This window comes from Psittacula echo, assembly GCF_963264785.1.
Source record: "Psittacula echo genome assembly, chromosome: 12".
Lineage (NCBI taxonomy): Eukaryota > Metazoa > Chordata > Aves > Psittaciformes > Psittacidae > Psittacula > Psittacula echo.
Window position 1 is genome coordinate 7,151,564 of NC_137747.1, and position 18,159 is coordinate 7,169,722.

An 18,159-nucleotide genomic window follows, 5' to 3' on the forward strand; every position below is an offset into this window, starting at 1 on the left:
TGCAGCAGCTGGTGGCAGGGACAGAGGCACTGGCTTAGCAACACAGAAGGATAAAAACCCATAAAGAACCAGAGGACACAAGGATGAACTCAGTTCTCCCAGTTGTGAGCAACCTGACTAGCTCAGCAGCTGCACTGAGGACAGTAACAAATGGCTGTGTATTTGAAACCCCGTTTTAAGTCTTTGTATTGCTGTTGTAATGCTTTGTGCTGTTATCTGTGACAAGAGCTGGGAGTTCACATCTTTATCTAGGAATAAAGACTCACAGATCACGGCAGCGTTTGACTGTATGACAGCCTTGGGAAATCTGGGATATACTTAGCAACAAGCAGCCCTTCCAGCACAGCAGTGGTGGCAGACTGATGCTCCTTTCTTAATCCCAATCCAGTTTACCAGCTTCTCTGAAGCGTTTTAATTAACTCTCCTTCATGTACTGGCTTAGCAGAGCTGGGAATGAGGTTGATATGTGCTTAAGTGTTTCCTATCACTCCAGCAAGTAATGCCATCCAGGCGGTCTTCTGAGCCATTTGGAGGGAATATTTTCCTAAAGACCTGTGACCAAGAGCTAGTGTTTGTTCATTGCCTCTCTATTTCCACCCCCGTATGCTTGTCCTGCAATTTTGGACAAGGAACACACAAGCTTTCTACTGATAAAGGGAGAAAAGATTTCCTTGTCTTATGTCATGGTCTTTAAAGGATGTTGTGATAGGGAACGAAGCACATAGAAGTAGGTCAAAGAAATGGTGTTATATTTGAAGCGACATGTGAGAAACAAGCACTCATGTTTACTTGTTTGCTAAAATAACCCCAAACAAACAAACAAAACCCCAAAGAAATCAGTATATAAGAGGCTCAGATAACTTTGGATCTAGAAGGGGCTTTTGATGGCAAAGGAAAGCAGACTTTGGATGTAGCTTGTACAACATTAATCCTAAGAAGAACTATGGGAATGTGACATATAGTTAGCCAACACGCCTTGAACTATAGAGGACACTGCTGTGTAACTCATGAATCTCATTTCCTTATGTTTTTATTGAGAAAGGCTCCCTGAAATTGCCAGACATCTGCTGTGTTCCACTGCGAGTGAAGATAATCCTTCTGGCACAGGGCACACAGCCTTTTGTTTGCATGGAGCGTTGCTGGACTGAGTGCTGAAGTGGCTGTCACACTGCAATGGTGAGCTCTCCCCAAGCTAAGTGACATTCCCATACCCTTGGCAGCACAAGTCATGTTTTGCCAGTGATGGAAGCGTTCAGAGGAAAGCCCCGCATGCTTTGGCAATGCCAGCTGGGTACCTGGCAAGGATCACTCAACACCGCTTGCCCTCACTCCATCCCACATTGCCTCCACTATGATAATAGGAGCCTGCAAACTCCTAATCCCAGCAAGCAAACTTGGAATTGCATCAATCTTTAGGGAAGAGAAAGACACCACTTTCAGATGGATGAATTATGGGATCTCCTGTCTAATTGAGGACAGAGGGGATAGACCACAGTTCTAGCTCACCAACACAAGCACAGCCGTGATGCACAAGTTTCAACATGAGCACAGGGGATTAGACACACTGAAGGCAGCACAGCTGCCATTATACATTGAGTTATCACACAGTAGTCCCACTAGTGCAAGTAAGAATTTAACAGCAGCGGTTAAAGATGTTTTCCCCCACCCCACCAGTTATGGGCAAACATTCAGCATTGGGCTGACAGCACACCCAGATCACTGCTGCTGTTTAGGTGATATCACCTGCTATTTAGGTGGTAGGATTCTGCCACACTCCCAAACTCCATGTAATAGCATCAAAGATAAGGAAACCCCTTTGGGATCATCAGAAGTACTCACAGGATTCTTGGGGTATGCATGAGGAAGTCACATTTTATTGAGCTCTCCCACCTTTCCTTGGAGCCGGTTGTGCAGGAACAGCAACCTGCCTGCAGAAACACCAAACCATCACTGATTATGTGATAGCTGACATCTATAGCATCGGGTGCCTCCACAGGTAAACTTTGCCTCCTTTAGGGGCAATATTCTTTAGGAAGAGAGGACTAGTCTGAAAACGCGTCCTTGATTTGAGGCATTGAACAGAGTAAGTTGGGTCTTTTTCCCCCCATCTGAGCTAGATTTGTTTAATTCAGCAGAGAAGCATGACTGTCAGGAGGAAAAAGCCCTTGTATTGCTCTGTTCTGCAGCTTGTGTAAGTTAAATCTCATCTTCAGGCTTTCATTTCTGCATCAATCCCACCAAGAGAAGAACTGTGTTTTGAGTCACCCTCTTCAGATCCCTGGTACCCCAGCTTTGCCCAGAGCACTATGTTACTCTGGTGGTAGCAGTGTTGGGTAACAAGAAGACAGTTATGAAGCAATAGGAAACAACGTGAGATACACCCAGGATTGTCATAAGGAGTCTTGGGAAGGGTTAGAATAGACATAATCTCTTAAAAATGCTTAGCAAAGCTGGGGTTTAGCTAATAAAGCACCCAGGATTACCACAGTAATCCCCTATACAGATAAATAGCCACAGGTGGAGCTGAATAGGTGAGCTTCCCTGGACCACGTCCTGCCAAACTTGAGCGCAGAAGCCCTGTATGTGTCATGTCCTCCTCAGTAATTTGGGAGCAGGAACAGAGGGGTCTCAGACCGAAGCCCCACAAAGGAAGGGAGATTTCAAGCTTCTTCACTGATGAACGAAACACTTCTGACAGAAGCCAAAGTTATTTCAGACCTTGAAGTCTCATCCTGAGACAATACATAACTTAACAGACATAACACTGCAGACCAACCAGGAGCAGGTCCATGGCTCTCATTGTCTTTGCTTGGACTTTGAACCTCATCTGCTGCACACCAGGAGAGCAACAAGTACCTACATGGGGGTAAATGCTGCATCCTCAAAGGTAGGTGCTGCTTACCTGAGCCCAGCAGTGCCTTTATCTTCCCTCTCTACCAGCACTCAAGCACCTAAAGAACCTCCCTTATGTAGCCCAGCCCCTCCAGCCAGGGCTGGGGTACATCCTGCTCACTCTTAAAGAAGTACTATCCAGATCCAGCCCATCCTCATTGGAACAGGCTGTGTTAGAGGGAGATGATTGCAAAGGAAAGCTTTGGGCAGTGCTGCAACCAGGGGTGGATGTGGGTTGTGCCCACCACTCATTTGGACTACACAGCATTCATGGAGCATCCTCTGCTCCACATAGGGAAGGGCAGAATGAGTATTTTATGCATAATAGGTCATCTTTCATTCATTGTCAGCTCTATGAAGTGGCTCCAATCTGCAGAGAATTAGCTGGAAAAGTAGGAAATTTTTATACCCCTATTCCTTAATACGAAACGTTCCTTTGGATACTCTTCTCAGCTTGCTCCTCTACCTGTCATGGTCTTCTTTCAGGCATCATTTTGTTATCTATTATTTTAATCCCAAAATGGTGAGGGAATGCTACATGGAAACAAAGAAAAAACCAGTGGGAAATAGGCCCAGCAAATGGAGTTAAGGAGAGATAGGAAGGAGCCAGGGTCTGTCAGCTCCCCGGGGCCCTGCAGGGCGCCTGCAAATGACAAACAGCATTTCCCGGGTATCAGACGAGGCCAAACACATTTCTTGATAAACTAATTAAGTAAATGTGTTGAAACAATGTGAGTGTGACTGGTGCTGGCTCCTCTGCCTGCGCTGCCTGGGGCTGCTCCCAGGGCAGGAGGCAGCCCTGAGGCTGCTGAGGAGGGCACAGAGGGGGTAAAGCTTTCTTTTGGGGAGATGGGACTGAATAATGGGTGATGTGGGAGTGGGTTATGGCCAGGAGACCCCTTGTCACTGCTCAGTAGGGGATCTGCAGTGCCTGCTTGAGAGAAGCTCAGTGGGTGCCCATCTCTGCGGCATCATTCTGCTGTTTGCAGTAATAGTCCCCTTATGGGATTTGCCTGATAGAAAGTGTGGATGCAGGTAAATAAGGGCTGCCAGCCTGGACCAGTTGGGCATTGGCACTGGGAGTACTGAGGGATGTGTCGCAGGGACCTTTGGGTGATAGCTCTGGGTGAAACAAGCTGCATGTATTATTTAGTTGCAACACTGGTGCTGCTGGAGTTGCTGGTGAGAGTGAAGAAGAGGATGGTGGTGGTACCCTGGAGAGGAAGGAAGCCCAGTGCATCCATCGCCTGCTCTCTCAGGTGAGCTGAGAGGCAGCCTGAGCTCATTTCTGTGTCCTGGTGGATTTGAGCCACTCACCAGTATGATTTAGCCTAAACCCTTCTGTGCCCATCTATTCGGTGCTTTGCAGCCTTCTTCCTCAGCTCGCATACCCACTTTGAACCCTGACCAGTGGTATCTTTAAATCTCCTCTTTATTTTCCACTCAAGAAGCACCCGTGACTTCAGCACGGTGTCCCCAGCATGTCCTGCATTTTGTGCTTTTCCTGCAGCCAAAAATAGAGATCCAAGTCTCAGGAGAGCAGTGCCAGGGCTGAGGACACAGTGGCTGTGGTCTGACCAGGCTGGGGACTCCCTTCCTCCATCTACTCGGGGCCAGACCACCGGCAGAAGCAATAAGAAATACTCCCATCCCACATGCTCGCTCTCAGGATGAAAGATTACATCCTATCCTTCCTTCTCCTCCCTCTCGGTCCTCCCCTGCCTTCCAAATACGATGCTGAGCCATGTGTATCCCAAGCAGCATTCGCTCAGACATGACAACCTGGACTTGACCCCTGAGGTTCTGGCTCCATTGAGTCTTCCTGGCGGTTTCAGGCAGCAGGAACCTCTGTCAGTGCTGGTGATGGATGGGTTCATTGGGAGAGAGGACTACAGAAAAAAAGTCTCTCGAACACAGCGACAGGCAAAAATAAAATAGACCCTGAGCAGCAGCAGCTTGTTGTGAGCAGAACTCATGGTTCACTGCTGTAAAGAGCTGGCCCTTCTTGGGGCTGCTCAGTTGTCATCATCCTTTCTTGCAGCCCATGTTGTAAATGAGAGCTTTTTCTCTTGCCCAGGTGTATGTTGGCTTTCAGGATTTCCTGCTCTTCAGCTTAACCACCATCAGCTGAAATAAAGCAGATCATAGAAACATTGAATTGCAGAACGGTTTGGGTTGGAAGGGACCTTAAAGATCACCTATCTCCCACTACCAATAGCATGGACTGGGGTGATGGCTTGCACTGCAAGAATCCCTGGTGAGAGGCATCCTGGAGACTGGATACATCAGCCTCTTGACTCCTCTGCAGTGTCAGTGCAGACAGGAGAGGAAATAAGGGCAGAGGAGAAAAGATCTAATCTTGTGCTTCTGCCTCTTTTTCCAGATTAAGCCATATCCTTATAAGAGACCCACACCCTGCAGTCCAAATATTAGCTGAGATTCCATTTTGGGCAATGCCATCATCAGCAAACTCAATCCCAGTATGTGTTTGCACCCAACTCTATTTCATGACATTTTAACATTGAAACTCTTCAGTTTTTAAGACTAGCATTTCATTTCTGTATCCAACGCAGAAGGCAGGGTCATCCAAAATATCATGATCCACAGCACTGGATTGAGGGAACATCAAATCAGAGGGACAAGTCACAGCAACCATTTGCTGCTGCCCTGGCTCCATGTGCCAGGACATGAGCAGAGCAATGCTGCTTCTGGGGACACCACCAAAGCAGCAACAGGACCCACATTGTACAAACCATTTCCTTCAACCGGGAGGTTGAAGACTTATCCTTTGGGATACTGACTTTGACCAAGGAATAGGGGTTGCTGTCGGGCAATGACTGTGTGTGCTCCAAACCCTTGCCCTTATTGCCTGTGCCCCTTATTCACCTGGTACTTTATGATGGGTTATGCTAACATACATGAAATTTAATTTCCGGTTATTAACCCGCAGGAAGGTATTGCTGTTTTAGGGGAACTGCATTGCTTCCAATTAGTGTTGCCCTTTGGTTTATGGTATGTTGTTTTTCTTGAAAACCTTTGAACCAGGTTGTACACCAGCTGAAGGGCATTCTGGGGATCTTAATAAAGATTAACTCTTTTTAAGCAAATACACGTCCTGATTAATCTATAAGGATTGCACTGTTGCAAAGGAAGGGGATCTCAGGATATATTAGGTGTCTCTTTGCTTTTCCTTCAGTTTTCCTCTTATATATTTTTATGCTTTCCCCTTCCTGGGGTCCAATTTTCCAGCCTTGCTAAAGCAGATGTCCTTCTTTCCATTGCCACAGCAGGTCACGACAGCGTAAGAGTTGTCTTCAGAAGCTGGACACTTAGCAACTGCCCTTCTTCTAGAGAAAGGTTTTGGGCTGGCTTTGCCCAATCTCCCTGTAAAACTTACATGGACAACAGGAATCTTGTGACATCAAGAGAAGGGAAATGGGGGTTATTGTCACTTAGGAACAGTGATATACAGATCTATTTAATGTATTACTGAGTCTTGACTCTCACTGCCCATCTTTCCCCATGCTACCATGAAATTGTATGGCTCCAAATCAGCTTTAGTCTTTCTGCTTGTTGTGTTTCATTCACCCACACCCTTACCTTCAGAGTGCCAATGTATCATACAGATACAAAGGCAAAAGTGTCTTTGATTTATACATTTTCACTCTGACTGCCTTTCAGCTTACTTTTATTACTACTTTACACTTCTATCATGCTGCCAAGGGCTGCAATCTCCCGTGTTCATTTATTTTGTCCTTTCATTGGACCTTCCCTCGTCAAAATCTTTAAGACCAAGGGGAAAAAAAGGAAAATTTAATTTAGAAAATTTAGCCTACATTCCTGACCTTCAGCCAAACACTTCTCCTGGCTTCCTGCAGCTCCCACAGGACCAATGTGGTTTGCAGTGTGGGTACTTGTGCTACGCCTCTGCAAGGCAAAGTGATGGGGGTTTGTCCAAGGATGACAATTCAAAATATATCATTTTTCCTTTAATAAAGCTGTTTGCACAAGCAACACCTGAAGCTTATACTCCTCTTATTTAAATAAATGGCACACAGCCTGTGCTGTTGTTCCACATATAACAACAGTGTAGCTCTTATTTTCCAGTAAGATCACTTGAAGAGAAGGCTGTTGGTGTTTCCAATTAGTCGATGGCAACTTCTCTCTTAGGGCACTACGCCAATCAAAGAGGCTGTTGAAGGTGATCCCACAGCTAACAACTGTCACTGCTGCAACCTCTCAAAACAATGCCGGCTCTTTATTAGCTCTTTACCATCCAGGCTATGACTTGACGCTAAGCAATAAACCACCGATGGAGCTGAGCCACCCACCGGTATGTTTTCATCTAAACTCTTTGGATTGCCCCTGGCTCTTTCTTTCCCCTTCCTGTTGTGTCTGAGTGGCATGAGGTATAACTTTAATACTGGGTGCTTCTCAACTTGGTGCTGATCTCCTGATGCCCATGGAGGGCATCATGGAGGCAATGCCTGCACAGATTTCATTGCAATTTAGGAGCACCTCAGCATTTCGCAGATGCAAACTCAAGATCTGTGTGCCAGACAACCATGGGTCAATATATTCTTTGGCCATACTCATTCCATATGGAAATGGGTGCTTCATTCTCCACCTGCTTAATCTACTCTCCTGGGCTAGTGCTTCTCCTGAATACTGGTCTATAAAGCAATGAGCCAAGATCCTGGGTGGGAAATACATCACACCTCCCTGTTTTCAGTATGGCCATAGATCTGCAAGGACATGGGGTGAGCAAAATGGCTGCAACCTTGGTGGGTCTGCAGATATTTATTGTGAAAAGCAGCTGGGGAACAATCAAAGTAATTGCTCGGGGCCAATGTACATGTTTCTAATGAGTCTTGTTGCAGAGGGACTTTTTCAGCGCGTCTGCATTATTTACACAGGACAGCACTATCAGTAAAAAGCCTTATTATCTTCTCTGTATTTGTTTCTATATCCTTCGGTTTAGCAACTCTCAAATTCAGTGTGGGGGTTTAGGTTTATGGCTTGTTTCCTCTTTAGTGATATTATCATGGAGCCAATAAAAGCGCTTTCCTTCTACATCTGGTCAAGGAAAGATTTTGCTGGGTACATGAGTCGTATTTCTGAAAATGCCTCCAAGTGAACATAAAAAGCTGTGGGAAGCAATTGAGTTTATTGTTGCCTTATGTACTGTCATTAATTAGGAAATAAAGCAAACTGTGGTTTATATCACTTGTAATCAAAATGTTACAGTCTCAACATTAAGTCTTCCAAGTGCAGAGCCTGAAAGCGCATCCTGTTCTTGTACAGATGAGCAGAGAAGAAAAGGATAGGGAGCTTCTTTAAAATTCATGGCCCGATTTTTCAGTGACAGGATAAAAGAAGCTGCCATGCAACAAGGCAGGATACAGGCAGCTGCAGAGAATGCAGGCAGGATAATGCATGTTGTAAATACCCGGATAATCATGTGGGTGCTGTGATTTATTCCACCACTGCAGCATCACTGTAACTCTGGTCATTGGCTGAGCTCAGTCTGGTTCCCATCCTTGGGTACCACAAAACACTCATCTTCAGCAACCACTCTTTTCCTCTGCTTTAGATTAAATTGACATTTTTCACCCCCTAATCCTGTTTTCATAGAGTTCAGAGTTTTTCGGACCCCCTTTCCTGCCTCCCAGTTCAAAACATTGAGCAGGATAAAATATAAATAAGAGACACAAACAAAATACTTTAGAAGAAAAAGGAGAAGAAAAGCATTTCATCAGCAACCCTTTTTCACAACCATTAACATTAGGTGCCTTTGTCAAGTCCATTAGGACCATATCTGCCCTTTCCGGAGTTTGAATGCTTTCATATATTTGGCTCCATATGAACAAACTGGTGGAGCAAACATATTAGTAGATCATTTGCCATGTACATGATTCAGATACCCAGACATGTACAAAACCCAAGCAGGGATTAACCAAGTCTGACAGCACTGAAGTGACTCCAGTTCTGTGTATGCATAAGCGATAATGAACCAAAGGCCCTGTTTGCCTTCAAATAACACACAAAATGATTAATTAGACAGAGGGCATGAGTAATAATCACAATATTATATGCTCTACCATAATGGAACGCTGCTCTCTTCTTGCTTTGTTCCTCTAATCTCTGAGAGGCAAATATCCACAGGGTGTTACCAACAGAGCTGGAAACAGATTGCAGTTGCTCGCGGTTTATAAGCAGCACTTCTTTCCCATTGTGATTTTATACCCTCGGGACAGACAGAAAACCCTTTCAGAAAATACATATAGTTGCTAAAGTTTTAAAGGGGATCTACAGGGAAAAAATACAAATCCAGAAAGCTCTCGTAGATTACAGAGTTAAACGTGTTCCCATTAAATTCAGTGGCAAAGTTTTCTTTGATTCAAGGTTGGATCCTGAGTGTTTTATCATCAAGGTATTCTTTGGGGAAAATTCCATAGTTTGTCATAGAGATACATAAGAAAGTGTTGCTCAAACCCACTTCCTGTTTCTTCATCTACTTCTGATGTAATGCAAAACAGCCCTATGGAGTATTTACCAAAGCAACTCTTCTGGTAGCAGGGTTTCCACTCTCAGCAATGCTCGGGCACAGGTACCAGCCAAGGCTCGCAGAGTCAGCAGAGGGAGCAGGAGCCTTGACTTGCTCCTCGTCCCTCAGAGGTGCAGTGTGGACAGCAGGTTTCCAAGCTCAAAAGCACAAGGTGATACCAGGAGCCACCTTACACACTGCTCCATGGCACCAGCCTGCTTCCAAACCCCTCTGCAGCTAGAGCCCTGTCCTCCATCCCTCTGCCCTACTCAGCTAAATAGCAAACAGAAAAGGGGGCAAAATCCTCTGCTGACACCCAGTTTCTTTATGGAACAATCCATACTTTTTCCCTTGGGAAGTCCACCCACTGTCCAACAACCCTGGGGTAAGTGCAGAAAGGTAGTGCCCAAAAAGTATTATTGGTTTCAAAATCAAATCCATGTCAAACCAGTTATCCAGCTAAAGAGTCACACACTTTGATTTCCTCATTTGAGCAACAAAACCCATTTTTATGTATTGCCTATATATAGGTTTGTCCTCCTCCAAGTTTAAAAATATTATAAGCAAATTCCTGTCTTTCCCTATTTTTAGTTGCTATTGTCCACTGTGACGTTTCAGTTGGTGCTGTGTTGACTTGGATGCTCATGGATCTGGGAGAGGTTTTGAAGGGTTTTTTTTCAGTAGGAAGTGACCAGAGAACACAAACTGTGATGCATTTCTGCTTTTTAATGCATTAAGTAGAGCTCACCCCAAGGGAAGCTGATGCACTTCCTCAAGTACTCCTTTATCTTCTCCCCCTGGGACCCTGGGGTTTAGAGGGAGACGGTGATTGCACCGCCTGCATGGGAACCAGCCCCAGACAATGGAGTTTCTCAATGCATATTTACTTTGTGTCACCATATTTTTCTCCTTCAAATGACTCCCACATCTCTTTCCTCAAAGGTGACTTGGTCTGGGAGGTGCACTTTGCAAGCAGGCCAGGTTCAGGTGGAAGCAGCAGTCAGTTTTTCAGTCCCCAGGGTTATTTCTGTCCCAGCAACAACAGTTTCTAGTGGAAATCTTTATCCAGGATTGCGAAAGGGCTTTCTCATTCTTTCAACAAAATAAGCTGTTGCCATCATGACCTCCTGGTCCAACTCTGCCTTTGAAGCACCTCAGGCTGCTGATGGACATTGTAAATGAAGATGTGATTTACCTTCAGAGGCTGTGCCAAGCTCTTGCTTGTGTCTGAAAGACGTGAGCAAGAAAGGTGTTCTTCTAGCCTACTCTAGAAATACTACTTGGATAAGCATGGGAAAACTGGTAGCTATTTGTGATTTACCTGCCCTTGCAACGCTGCAGTAACCTCTGAAACGCAGAGCCAGGCAGCTCTGCCAGTGCAACTCATCAACATCAGACTTGCCTTCACCGCTTCTTGACCCACATCATCCCCATTCCCATCAAGGGTTGCCCACCCAGCACCTTCCCTTCCCCACAGCCTCTGAACCCCACAAGTGCCCTCCCTGCCAACCCTGACATCTACACACAGGCTCCTGTGAGCAGCCTTGGCAAAGTTAGAGCCTGATGCAGAAGGGAAAATATTCCCTTCACTTGACATACCTACGTGTTAAAATGAAACAGGCTTGTACAGGGAAAAACCTCACCCTTATCAGTGTGACATTGTGGAGTCTCGGGATCACAATCCAATATTAGTGTGTGGCAGGGATTCTGCTGCTGGTGCAAACCATGCCGAGGGAGAGATTGGACCTTGTGAGTGACCTCTGCCTGGCTCACAGGTCCACCTTCACCTCTTGCATACCCAGCATGGCCCTGCTCAGACATGGGTACTTTTTACTTTAGGAGTGGAGAGAAAGGAATGGGACCTTTCCTCCTCAGTCACTGTCCTTGTGCAAGGTGCTCTGTAAGAGGGAAAAGCCACCAGGAAAAGCCAAATCTCTCTGGGCCTCCTTTATGTCCCCAAAGCTTCTCAAGCTTACAAAAGGAAAGACCATGGAAAGCAGGGAGAGCTCTGTGCTGGGGAGATGCAGCAGGGCAGAAAGGGAGGTTGGGGGACAAATCAGTGCCTTTTCCCATCAGTCTGCCTTCCTGATCTGGCCCTCTCCTTCACCCTGGAGGCCACAAGTTCATTTGAGTTCCAGCTCTTTATCTTAAACTTGCTCAATTACCCCAGTTTTCAAGGACCTCACGTTTTTAATGCAGCAATCACATGAGGTATGGAAGTACCATTATTTGCCATTTATTCTGTTAACACCCACTTGCCCAAAAGCACAGGGCAATGGCTCTAGGGGGACACGTCAGCCCCACTGCTCCCCTTTTAGGGTGCAGAAGGAGGTATGGGGAGCCAGGCAACTTTGTCCCCAGTACTGCTGTCATCTGAGGCTCCATCTTGAGCCACTGGACCTACATGATCCAACTGCCCTCCTCACCCACAGGGATAACAGACTGCTTTATAAAGCCAGGTTGAGGTGTAATAGCATGAAATCAGAAGCTGAATCTTTAAGGACAAAAAACCATCAAATATTCCAAAGCAAGGACCCATTGAACTGGAACAAACCAGATTCGTACTGGCAGGAGCTTTTTGCCCCCTGAATAACCCATTCAGGGATAATACCTGCACCCACTGCCCAGGCTCCAGGGTGCAAGTGACAGCAGGACTCGGCTCAAAGGTGATTGCATGAAGCAGAGTTTGGCCCATAGCCCTGCTTCTGGACAGGGATATTGGACAAACCAGTCACTCCCTCCTCTGAGCACGGTGTGGTTTTGTTGAGGAGTATGGAGCTGAAGGCCAGCAAGTTTCCACATCCAACTGGGACCCACGGGAGTAAGCCTTGTCTCCACAGTTTGCAATCAAACCCCAGCCAACAGTACCCAAAGAGACCCCAGAACCTTTCCTTTTCTCATAATACAGTGATATGGGTCAAAATGTTATACCTGAATGTAAACCTGAGAAGCTTTGTGCCAAGTGATCGTTTAGGAGCCTCAAAGCTGTATGCTTTGCAGGGAGGGCACCAGACAAGTTCATCTGGCACCCCAACACACACTAAGCCTCCTGTAAAGCCCTGCCTGCAGCTGGCAGTGTCAAACCAGCCACATGTGCCTTTCATATTTATCATCCTATAATCTCTCTGGCTCAAGGAAGGACATTTAACATGTCAGTCATATTCCCATTACTGCAGTGATTCATTAATGCGTCGGAATAAGATCCTGGGAGAAGCCCTCTTGAAGGAAAGGGGAGGAGAAACAGGCTGGGGAGTCTGCAAGGTTAATTCACTGAGGAATTGTTTTACTTTTTAATTCAAAGCAAACTCAATCATGCTTGCCAAGCACTTTAAGGAAAACACAATTACCTCTGGTGCTAACACACTGCAGAGACAAACGTAACTAGGGACTGACCTGAGTTACACCCCTAAACACAAGCCAGATTTACAGGAGCACGAGAAATAGGACAGCAAATGGCACTGCTCACCCAGATAGCCAGGTATCATTTCTCCTAACTGTAAGATCTAAACCTAGTTTCAAGTTTAGCACGACAGTGATTAGATGGTGCTAGAAACCCTCCTTTTGCTTTACACCCGCTTGCAGCTCTGCCTGCGTAAGGTAACTACACCAAAGCAGCACCCACACCAGATCAACGGGATGCACATGAGCTTCTGGAAGCACAGTATTTGTCCCTGCCCTACAAGCATCCAGCCTTCATCACGATGCTGGGAGCATCCATTTATAACAGAGACAGCGGAGATCCTACTCAGCACTGCGGAAAGGCTCTTTACGTCATAAATTGCGTTTAAAGGCTCTTTCAAGACGACAAGCAAATTGAAGAGGGCAGTTAGCTTCTGGCTCTTAGATGCATAACTTTATTTGAGTATTCAATTTCCTCCTTCATTCATAAAGTAAACATCTGAGTTATCTGAAAGTGACTGTATACTTACGCAGTGTTTTCTTAAAAGAGTCAATAGGAGCAAGGCGACATAAAATGCTCCAGAGAGCATGACACAGGAAAACACAAGCCTCTAAATTATACACATTCAGGAAATGGTTGAATTCAGCATTTTAGATGGAAAGGTTAAAATGTTTGTGCTGAATTGTATTAAATCTTTCACCAGCAAATCCTGTAGGAAGCAGAACATTTGAAGGAGCCTACTTATTCCCAGTGTCTAGGAAAGACTCCCAGAGTTTCAAAGGAAAACGTCCATTAATCTCTTTGGACAAGTGCAATCTAATAAAAGCTGTTGTTAAATTAAGGCAACTTCGTTATTAAGTGTTTTCCAAATTTAGTCTGTTTTCCCCTCCCCAACAAAATCCCTTTTTGTTCTGAAATGGAAGAACTTTGTTGCCTTTTGGCCTGAAATGATCCTTTTAAGGAAAACTACTGTACAGAGAATTGGAAATCCACCTACTAGGGAATAGTTTTATTTACTACACACCTGCCTTCACAGGATTCTTATGTCGATAGATGAGGTTTTGGTTTGGAAATCGCTTTAGTGTATCCTACTGACCTTTACACAGTGAACAAGGCCTCTGTTGGTTTGGGAGCACAGAAGCCTGGCAGGAGCCACAGCCTAAACTTTACTATGTCGATTGTTTTTACTCCCATTCCTTAACTAAATCCAGCCTCAAGAAAACATTCCTGCCCCTGACCTCCTGTTGGACCTTGGGCAAGTCACTTTGCCTCACTGCATCTCAGCTCCATCACTGATAAAGTGTGGATTCAACAGACGACCTCCTGCATGAGCATCATGGAATGGTTATGGTTGGAACGGACCTTAAAGATCTATTTCCAACCCCCTGACACCTTCCACTAGGCCAGATTGCTGCAAGTCCTGTCCAACCTGGCCTTGAACACTGCCAGGGACCGGATGAGACACCAGAAAGCTCCCTTGTCACCACGGAGTTAAAGATTGGAACCACACTTGAAAGTCTGATAGAGGTTAAACATTTTAACCAGTGCTTCACCAAAAACATCTCTGGGGAAGGGAAGGAAATCAAATGACAGCATATTCACAGCCTCTTCCCAAAGCAGACCTGAATTAATGCTCAATTTCAGTGGAAGACTAAAAATTAACAGCTGGATTTATTTAATCTTTAAAAAGGAATTTAGCACTTCTGAAGCCTGGAGAGCCTGAGGAGCTGCTGCATTGCAACTCATGAGCTTCTCTGTGGTCGATTCAGACTTGGCTGGGAAGGGAAATTCCCAGCTTTCTTACAAAACAAACTAAGAGCAAAACAAACCACTTTTCCTGGTGAGACTTTCATTCAATTCTGCAGACTCAGGAAGCTCATGAGATAAGCCTCCACTCTGAGGATACATTCCGAGCTGGCTGAAGCCTACACCCGAGCTGGCAATGAGCAGCAATGCAGCGCGCTTAATGAATTAACACATTTGGGCAGCCTGACTCAGTGTGGAAAAAATAACCTCAACTCTTACAGTGTTTTCTGCAGCCTAATTGTACACCTCAAAGAAAGGCATTGGCGATAACAAAAAGTGTGCTGGTCACCCAAGAAACCTCTCGAGGAAGTCCCCAAATTTCCTGGTTCCAAGTAGGACTGAAAGATGATGGGGATTTCTTTTACTCTTTCTTTTGGACCTCAGTGGGAAATGAAGCAGCACTCAAACACCAAGTTAAAAAAGCTTTTAAACCTCAAATCAGATTCTGGTTTTGTTTGGATTCAGTTTCTGATGGAGATATAAGTAGATTCCTATTGTATCCAACCAGTTTCCTTCTAATTACAGACTGATCCCCAACCTGGTTTTCTTTGAAAAAAACAAAGCTGAATGTAATTACAAGAGCAGAAAACAGCTATTTTAACTGGAAAACATGGATGCTGTTGTGGTTTTAGTTTTGGCTTTTGCCTCCTGCAAACCCAAGAGGGTTTGGTTGCTATTTATTCAGGCTGTCTTTACAAAAGGAGCTCCATCCCTGGTGACCTTGCTCAGTGCATTGCTGGTGTAACTGATTTTGTGGTTATGTTACAAGCCCCATTGACATCACTGCAACCAAAATGATTGGTGATGCACAAACCAAGCCAGAAAATGAAAAGTGAAGAATATCGTCATTTCAGAGCAACCACCGGCTCCAAAACGCTTCAGGAAAACCACTCTGAAACCTGAAGCTCCCGAGGAGCAAAAGTGCCAATATCCCAAACCAGCTAATGATGTTTTCAATCTGCTCTGGCTTTAATGCCCCAAATCGTACATGGCAGTGGCTGCAGCTTTTAGACATAGGTACAAGCTTTCAGGGGTAGGAGACAAGGGCAGACCAAGTGCTCCCTCCCCATGAGCACCCCAGGGTGCTGCTCATGCTGTCCCAGCCATGAGTCTTCAAGGTGATGGGGCAGATGTGGCTCTTCTCTCCCCATGTTTATTGCCATTAACACTGCAAAATCACCAGCTCTGAAACAGGGGTGCCCGCAGCACCCTATGCAGTAGGGAAAAGGAAGCAACATAAGGACCAATTCTGTATCTTTGTCTAAAGATAAGGGCAAGCAGCAATGTCAAAGTCAGTAAGTTCAGAGCAGCCTGTCCGAGAAGGGGCACTCTTATGAAAACTTGCTGCTCAAAATGAGTTATCCATTATTAATATTTTAAATTGCTAAATCCTTTCTAATCATGTTTTAATATTAGGCAATGCTGCATGATTTAAAAGCAAAGCTCAAGCCACTGCCAATCACTCCTGGGCATGTGGCAAAGCTTGCCGCAGGAATACTGATGAGACCAATTTCTTTGCAGGAGACTTTAGGAGCAGGTTTGCTGGGTCCTCAGCCTCCTCCAAGAGATGCTGTGTGGCCTTTCATGCTTTGGAGCTTTCCTGGAAGCCAGAAACTGAAGGTACATTTACCTTGAAGGCAGAGCACAGGGCAGAGCTGGCACACAAGGCTCATAGACTCTCTTCAGTGGATGCAAGGCTGAATGCAGCAGCAAGCCCTGCAATGTACCAAGAGAAACACACCCAGGAAGAGCATCCCTTTACCCTTTGTTTTTGTCATGGGCTTTCTACAGACTTGTGGAACTGTGAGATCTTTCTGGCACCTCACCGTTAGCCATCGCCTTCCATGGAAGTCCTCTGCTCCTGTCTGGTGCTGAGACATTACCAACCAGGGAGGAAAAATGTCAAGGTCAGGCTCAAGAGTGGCAATCACCCTGCAGTCCCCACTAGTGCTGTCTCACAGTGACAGCTCTGTGACAGAGCTCCACAGCACAGGAATGTGCTCCCACAAAGCAAACAAAGGTGGATCTGAATAAACTGCCTCCCCAAAAGGCCACTTTATGGTGCCCTTTGAGCAGCAGCTTTCCCATTTGACTTTTATGCTTATAGATCCCTATACACACAGTGTCTATTATAGCCTCCATCACACTTGGGGTAAATGATTAACACTGCCTATTCCACCTTGCCTCTCCCCTTAGTTCTGCTGCTCCCACATGGAGAGGTAATTTCTCCAGCATCATTTTCCTACCCCATGCACTAAGGCCGTATCACTAAAAGCAGCTTAAGCACCCTTCCAGTCAGCTGTTATAGCTGCCTTCTGCAGCTAAATGCCCTTCATTTCCATTCATTTCACGAGCTGGAACTATTCTCTTTTAATGCAAGGAAGGAATGAACAGATGGGAAGAATGATACTGACACCTGAAATAACAGTGACATCAGGGCCCTGCCCCACATCCCGTCTGCACCCACCTCTCCTTTCCTCCCACATTCAACCTTTCAGTGGTCCCACAGGAGGGTCAGTCCCATGCCTTGCCCTGGAGCTATGGGAAATGGGAGTACAGGTGAGACTGGGACAAGGGCTGGAAGCTCTCACCAGTGTTTGCTTTTAGCCATTTGCTTGTTTTGGAGGAAAGCAATAGTAAGATGCACTCCTACTTTACTGTTCTCTATCCATCCTTTCCCCCATGTGTGCTCTTATCCGCACTCATCCCTGAGATGAGGGCTCCCAAAGGTTTCACAGACATTAAGCAGCTAGCTTTGCATCCAAGAGAAAAGAGTCTTCTACTTGGATGATAAAATTTTCCCTCTTTCTCCTGTTTTCTTCTGGATCATCAGGAAATACAAAGAGCATCCTGCTAATGAGGGTAAATCTTTATATGCTGGTTTAAGGGAAGCTCAGCATGATCGGGCAATGTGCACTTGCAGCCCAGACAGCCAATTGTGTCCTACAGTACAGGGCTATGATATAGAAGACCAATTCAGCACTGTTACCTTGTGCCAGCTGAGAAACTGGTCCTGAGGGCAGCTCAGACTCCAACATTTTCAAACACCACAGTAGCCAAGGTCCACTCATGGCCACATTTACCATTGCTGTGGAAATGGTTGTTACAAAACCTTACTTTAAATTCCAATACAGTGTATTTCCTAATAACATTGAAAGCAGCCTGGCAGAACAGCAGACAGGATGGGAAATGCTCAATCCCACTGACATTAAAGCACTGTAGATAAAGCTGCTTTTTGCCATGTTTGCCCATAAAGACAGTCCAAACCCTCTCCCTTTCTTTCCTCTCAACACCTACTGTATCCATGACATGCTATATTCTTGGGCAGGAATGCTACTGAAACATGGGATCTGAGGTTTTCAGACAAGGCAACAGGATGGGGATAAACTCCACTTAACAAGAGCCTTTTTGGAATGCTCTGCTTCTCACCAAGCTTCCACTTGAGGAGGAGCTGCTTTGAAATAAGAACACTGTGCAAAAGGTGCTATTGCTCCTCATTAAGAGTCTTTTGGGT